The 7,021-nt window shown below is 37.4% G+C and overlaps 1 pseudogene across 1 annotated transcript; it reads left to right on the top strand.

Annotated features, from left to right (window-relative positions):
- Positions 1 to 2,439: 2,439 nt before the first annotated feature.
- On the top strand, positions 2,440 to 5,751 carry LOC311617388 (neurofilament light polypeptide-like; annotated as a pseudogene). Its single transcript has 2 exons — positions 2,440 to 2,451; positions 4,767 to 5,751. The product of its transcript is annotated as a neurofilament light polypeptide-like (transcript).
- The last annotated feature ends 1,270 nt before the right edge of the window (positions 5,752 to 7,021 follow it).

Genomic DNA, 7,021 nt, shown 5'->3' with positions numbered 1-7,021 from the left:
AATTTAGAGAACTGATATTTTTATGATACTGAAGTCATTAATATATAGTATTTTTTCACTAGTTAAATCTACTTTTGAGACTGTCTTAATGTTATTTACTAAAGGATTATATTTTCCTTGTCAGTCTTAGATTTAGACATTATTGTAAAAGGACTTTTTCTATTATATCTTCTAGTAGGTGTATTTAAGGTTTAGATGTGAAGGCAATTGATTATTATTTTTTAAAGCTGTAATTATAGCAATACCGCATGTTCAAAAATAGTTGAGATTTAATTTCATTATTTTTGAAATCTTTAAAAAGTTCATCCTGAAAAAAAAAAAAAAGTTCATCCTGTACTACCAGATATTTTTCCATAAAGAAATAATCAGGTACCTGGAAACATGTTGATGCTCTTGGTCTAGACTTTAAACTTTTTTGATGGGATGAAAGCTACATTTATTCTAAGGTTTTATGGTTAAATTATTCCTTTTTCTCTATTTAGACAAGACAATTCTATTAGTTTAACCAATGTGCACTGGTTTATGAGGTTTTCCTCCTGGCTATTAGGTAAAGGCATTTTTCATGCAAAGTGACCATGGCAACAGAGAGGGGAGAATTAATTCATGAACTCAACAACATGGATTACTGTACTTCTCAACTAGGCTGATTGGTTTAATGCACTGCTAAATGCCCCACCCATCCTATGTACAGTGGAGACTAGCAATGCTGAAATAATTATTTTTGCAGTGAGAAAACTATTCTTGTAACTGATATCTGGTTGATTATATTGGATCAGACACTGTTTTATCTGGTCTTTTCAGGGTTTGATATTTTTCCTACCCTTGATTATTTGTCATATGTATTCCTTTATTAGTACTCAACTGAATATTTAAATGGGACTCTCTACAGATCTCCAGGTAAAACTCTGGGTAATTCTCTTGTTTTTGCTAAGTCTTACAAGTTCTTTGTTCATTGGATATCTTGGGCTCCCAGCTCTGTCTTCACAATTTAGGAAATCCTGAAAGCTCTACCTGTGTGTTGGCCATGATATTTCCTCTATGTTGTAGGATGGAGCAGTAGACAGAACTTTCTGTCTCTCTAGAATGACCATTTTTTTCACTACCTGATGCTTTGTGTGCTATTATTTCATATATTTTGTTTGTAAAAATAAAATTGCATAATTATTGATGGCATATTTTTTATAGATACAATACATTATTATTAAATCTAGATACAAAAATTATTATTCTCTTTCAATTTTGAAAGATTCATCTACATCTCTTCTTCTGATTAATTTGTTACTAATTCTTTAATCTTATAATATTTAAATTCATGACCATCTGGCAAAATTATTAACCACTGTCCAAAATATATACTATAGATCTATCTGGCCCTTTATATATTTATACTAAGTGACAACAAAATATATTGCTTTAAATTCTTACTGTGAGGATACTCTTTACCATTATATTTAAGGACCATACCTGAAAGTGACTATATTACTTTGAAAATCTACTTCTGACTGGTACCAGAAGATTGGGCAAATCCATCTATGTTGGGCAAAATAATGGCCACCAAAGATATCCACATGCTAATGTCTGGAACTTTGGAATATTTTATTATGTTATATGGCAAGGGAGGCTTAAAGTGGAAGATAGAATTATGTTGTCTAATCAGCTGACCTTGAAGTGAATAAATTACCTTAGATTGCCTAAATTGGCTCAATGTAATAATAACAGTCCTTTTAAGAGAAAAAGTGAGGCCAGGAGGTCAGAGAGATTTGAAGACACTATGCAGTTCTTCTGGCTTTGAAGATGGGTCTGGAAAAGGCAAAGAAACACATTCTTGCCTAGTTCCTCCAGAAGGAAGGCAGCCCTGCTGAACACCTTGATTTCTAGGCCAGTAATAACCAATTGGTGCTTTTAACACCAGAGCTGTAAGATAACAAATTTTAATTGCTTTATACCACTAAGAAAATAGAGGCTAATATGTGATTCTTTCCCTTTGCTAACTGATCATAGCAATCATCCCATGAGATATAAGCATTAATTGAGGGAGAAATGGTTAGAAATATGAAGAACTTGCTCATGAAATTTACTTGAGTTTACATAACTATTCAGGTCTCATATCAAATATACAAATTCTTTAAGAATGAGCATTGCTGTAATCACTGAAAATTATGATTTATGTGGGTTATAAAAGATCCAGTTAATAAAATTAAAATCAAGGATCCTGGTTATTTGTTATCCCAAGTTTAATAATCAATGTCTACCAATGTCCTATAGCAAAGCAAAAGTTTTTCTCAAGAAATTATATTTAATTCCAAAAGAAGGATATATTTACCTCAGCACCTTGAGCTACCGTACTACAGTTCTCTTAGTGGGACTTTTCAGAACTCAATACAGCAAGCTACATGCTATTTCAGCCAAGCAAAAGGAGGAAGCATAACATAAACCACCATGCCGAAACGGGTTTGGCTCAGCGGTAGAGCGTCAGTCTGCGGACTGAAGGGTCCCAGGTTCGATTCCGGTCAAGGGCATGTACATTGGTTGCAGGCACATCCCTGGTAGGGAGTGTGCAAGAGGCAGCTTGTCGATGTCTCTCTCTCATCGACGTTTCTAGCTCTCTATCTCTCTCCCTTCCTCTCTATAAAAAAACAATAAAATATATTTTAAAAAAAACCAAACATAAACCACCATAAAATATTTTGACTTTTTAAAGCTCAGTATTTTACCCAACAACTTGGAACCTAGAAAATAAATCTAGTTTTTCTCATCCTCGAGAAAGAGAAAACACTAAAATTCGGTGATAGATTTGATGGGTAAAAGGGTCTCATAAGAAACCCCACTCCTATAAACCTATATATTGTACTACATATTGAGAAAAAGATTTCCCAGACAATTTACAGAGTTCATTACATAGTTTTCATTAGATTTATTTACCATAATAACCTTTATACATGGTCACTAATACAATGAAATAGTAAAGAATGGGATATGATGAAATGGCAATAAAATTGTAGCTACATAGATAAGGAATGCTATTTATTCATCTTTAAAAAATATCTAAGCAAATTTGAGTTCATTTGTGCTTTTGAACTAGCAACTGTACAATAAAAAAATACACATATCTTATGGCTTTCTAGACATTTTTCCAATTAAAAAACAAGTTTGTTAGATATTTTATAAAATGCAAAAACTTTATATTAGAAAAATAATCAAAGTACTCTTTAGAGGAAACAACTAAGTGGAAAAGGAAGTAAATTGTATAAACTAAAAATTATTTAGATAATCTCCTGGGATTCAGTGTAGAGATTACATGAGAATAAACAATTCTCTGATATAACCTGGTATATTTTTGAGAACTAGAATAATGATAATAAATTACATATTTGAGCATGAGTATAATTTTACAAATATACGCACTGCTTTTAAATTAGAACCCTGTTGTTTTACCCAATTATTCTGTGTCTACATTGTATTTTCTAATTTTTAATGAATAACTTCAGAACAAGACTGCCCTTCTTAAACATTTACCATGGCATGAAAACTTAATGGTTTCAATAAATTATAAATACTATTAATTATAAATTATTCAAATGTTGATAAATGTTGAATCTTTGTCATATAAAAACTTTAAATTATCATTTACTTATTTACAAATATCTAAACCAATAGTTCTCAGAGAAAAGCATTTATATCACACCACAGCCATCTCTAATCTTGAAGCTATTTAGTTGACTTAGCACAACTTATAATAACGATTAGGTTATTTAAAAGTTTAAACAAAGCACAATGTTTTAAAAATGCTGCAAATCTTTTGTAACTGAAAAGGGAAGATCAGAGAAAGGCTTAACAGACTGTAACATTTGAGAGAAGCACATTTTAAAATATATGTATTTTTGTTGATTTGAAAGAGGAAGGAAGAAAGAGAAAGATGTAGAAACATCTATTATGAGAGAGAATCATTGATTGACTGCCTCCTGCACTCTCTACAACCCAGGTATGTGCCCTGATCAGGAATTGATTTATGACCTCCTGGATCACAAGTTGACTCTCAACCACTGCCATGCCAACTGGGCCAGAAGCACACGTTTTAAGCAAGAAATTATGAATAGTTAATAATAGTTAAATATTTAATTAAATACATGGTAACAGTATGAAAAATACAGAAAAAAAAAAGAAAAAGAGTAACTTTTTGGTTTACAGAGAAAATATAAAACAGTAAGTGGGTGATATCTACACTAATAAAAGAGAAAGATGCTAACTGACCATACCTTCCCTGCACCCAAAGCCAATCAGGAGTGATATGTAAATGAACCCAACTAAGATGGTGGGTAAATTTGTATATGCAGGCAGAGCAGGCTACCATGGACCACGCAGGCCTGGTGGGCAGGGCCTGATGTCACCCACAAGGTCCAGGTATCAATAGTGTCCAGGCAGGCTCTGCAGGCTTTGATCGGGACCTGGCCTAACACTGCTTGCGGGGTCCAAGGGGCAATTAGGACTGGGCAGGCAGCATGGACAGGCTTGATGCTGCCCTCAGGTCAAGGGGGTGATTGGGACTACTAGGCAGTTCCAGCAGGCTGCTTGTGACGCTGTCCACGGGGTCCAGGCAGTGATCAGGACCAAGCAGGTGGCATAGACAGTGCCTGAAGTTGCCTGCTGGTCTGTAGGCGGGGGTGACCAGGGTCTCCGGGATCACTGTCTGCCCCGGGCCGCCTGAGGACACCTGTGGAGCAGGCCAGGGCTAAGCATTTTAATGAAAATTCGATGCCTATGCCCAGCTCCACAGCACCCTGTCCCTGGAGAGGAGAGGGAAGTGGGCAGTTAGGAGGCATTGGGGCTCCAAAGTGGCTGGGAACAGCCTGAAGGTAAGCTACCAGAAAGAGGTGCTGAACCATGAGGATGCAGAGGGCTGGCTGATGGAGGTGAGCAAAGGTGCAGATGAGGTGGCTTTTGCCAGCAGTGAGCTGGAAAAGTGCATTGAATGCCTGATACAAAATCGCCTTCTGAAGAAGGTGCAGGTCCAGTATGCTCAGATCTCCATGGAGATGGATGTGTTCTCCAAGTCCAACCTCTCTGCAGTGCTCAATGACATCCACACCCACTAGAAAAAGCTGGCTGCCAAGAACATGCAGAATGCCAAAGAATGGTACAAGAGCCACTTCACCATGCTGTCAGAGAGCGCTGCCAAGAACACCTACATGGTGCATGCTGCCAAGGATGAGGTGTCTGAGAGCTGCCACCTGCTCAAGGCCAAGTCCCTGGAGATGGAAGCAAGCTAGGGCATGAAGGAAGTTCTGAGAAAGAAGCTGCGAGAGCTGGAGGATAAGCAGAACTCTGATGTTAGTGCTATGCAGGACACCATCAACAAATTAGAAAATGAGTTGAGAACCACAAAGAGTGAAATGGCGGGGTATTTAAAAGGATACCAGGACATCCTCAATATATTGAAAGTTTTGGACATTGACATTGCAGCTTACAGGAAACTCTTGGAAGGTGAGGAGACCTGGATCAGTTTCACCAGCGTGGGAAACATAGCCAGTGGCTACTCCCAGAGTTCCCAGGTCTCTGGTGATCTGCCTACGGTGGTTTACAGACTAGCTCCTGCTTGATGTCGCTCACTCCTTCCCTTCTTAATACGTCCAGGAGGAGACCATTGAGGCTGCAAAAACCAAGGAGGCTAAGGATGAACTCCCTTTTGAAGGAGAAGCTGAAGAGGAGAAGAAGGAGAAGGAAAAGGCTGAGGAAGAGAAAGAAAATACATGAAGTATGTATACTCATAGAGTAATACTGGTACATATGTTATAGTTATGGCAGTATGTCATATCCTATCTATATTAATAAAAGGGTAATATGATAATTACACCATGAGACCTTCCAGATGTCCTTTTGGACAAAGCCATGGCGGTGGGGCCAAGGCAGAAGGGGTTATGGGTGATCAGGCAAGGAGGGAAGGTAAGTTGAGTGTGATCAGGCTGGTAGGGGGTGCAGTTGGGTGCAAGCAGGCCAGCAGGAAGAGTGGTAAGGGGAGATCAAGAAGGCAGGCAGGTGAGTGGTTAGGAGCCAGTAGTACCACATTGCGAGGGGTTTGTCCAACTGCAGGTTTAGGCCCGATCCCACAGAGGTCCCAGATTGGAGAGGATGCAAGCCCAAGCTGAGGGACACCCCCCAACACTGTGCACTAATTTTGTGCACAGGGACACTAGTTAAATATAACCAAAAGTTATTAAACTAAGACTTTGTTGTCTTTCCCACATAGGATATTTTGGCAAAGATTAGTCCTGTACAGCCTGCAGCAGGCTAGATATGAAAAGATTATAGCTCAGACAAGTAAGGAAACTAGAGTTAAAGTTTCTTAAATTTAAGACATGCAGATGAGTCCACATTATTGGAGAGATACTTAATATAAAAAAACAACAACATCATCAAAATAGCTTATAAACATGTGAAAATGTGCTCCGTATTTATAATCATGGGAATGGAAAATATAACTAAGAAATACCACTTAATTCCAACTAATACACTAATTCAAAAGAATATAGGCACCCCTGCATTTATTGCAGCATTACTTACCAAGGTTGGCTCCCCAAGATTACTCTACCCAGCAAAGTTAACACTCAGATTTGAAGGGCAGATAAAAAGCTTCACAGATCAGGAAAAGCTAAAGGGGTACATTACCACAAAACTAGTATTATATGAAATGCTAAAAGGTGTTCTTTAAAAAAAGGAAAAATAAGAAAAAAGTAAAGATAAAAATTATGAACAACAAATATATATCTATCAACAAGTGAATCAAAAAGTCAAGTGAATTAAAAACTGAGGAACAGAATAAACTGGTGAATATAATAGAAACAGGGGCATAGAATGTGAGGGGATTGATAATTCTCAGGGGGAAAGGAGTGTTTGTGTGGGGGTATGGGAAGAGACTGGACAAAAATCATATATTAAATGTGCATATATATTAGAAGACCGATACAATAAATTTGTGCATAGGTGGGGGTGTCCCTGAGCCCAGCCTGCACCCTCTCCAATCTGG

Source organism: Pipistrellus hanaki, assembly GCF_964339955.1.
Source record: "Pipistrellus hanaki genome assembly, chromosome: 2".
Classification (NCBI taxonomy): Eukaryota; Metazoa; Chordata; class Mammalia; order Chiroptera; family Vespertilionidae; genus Pipistrellus; species Pipistrellus hanaki.
This window is presented reverse-complemented; position numbering and strand designations above follow the sequence as displayed.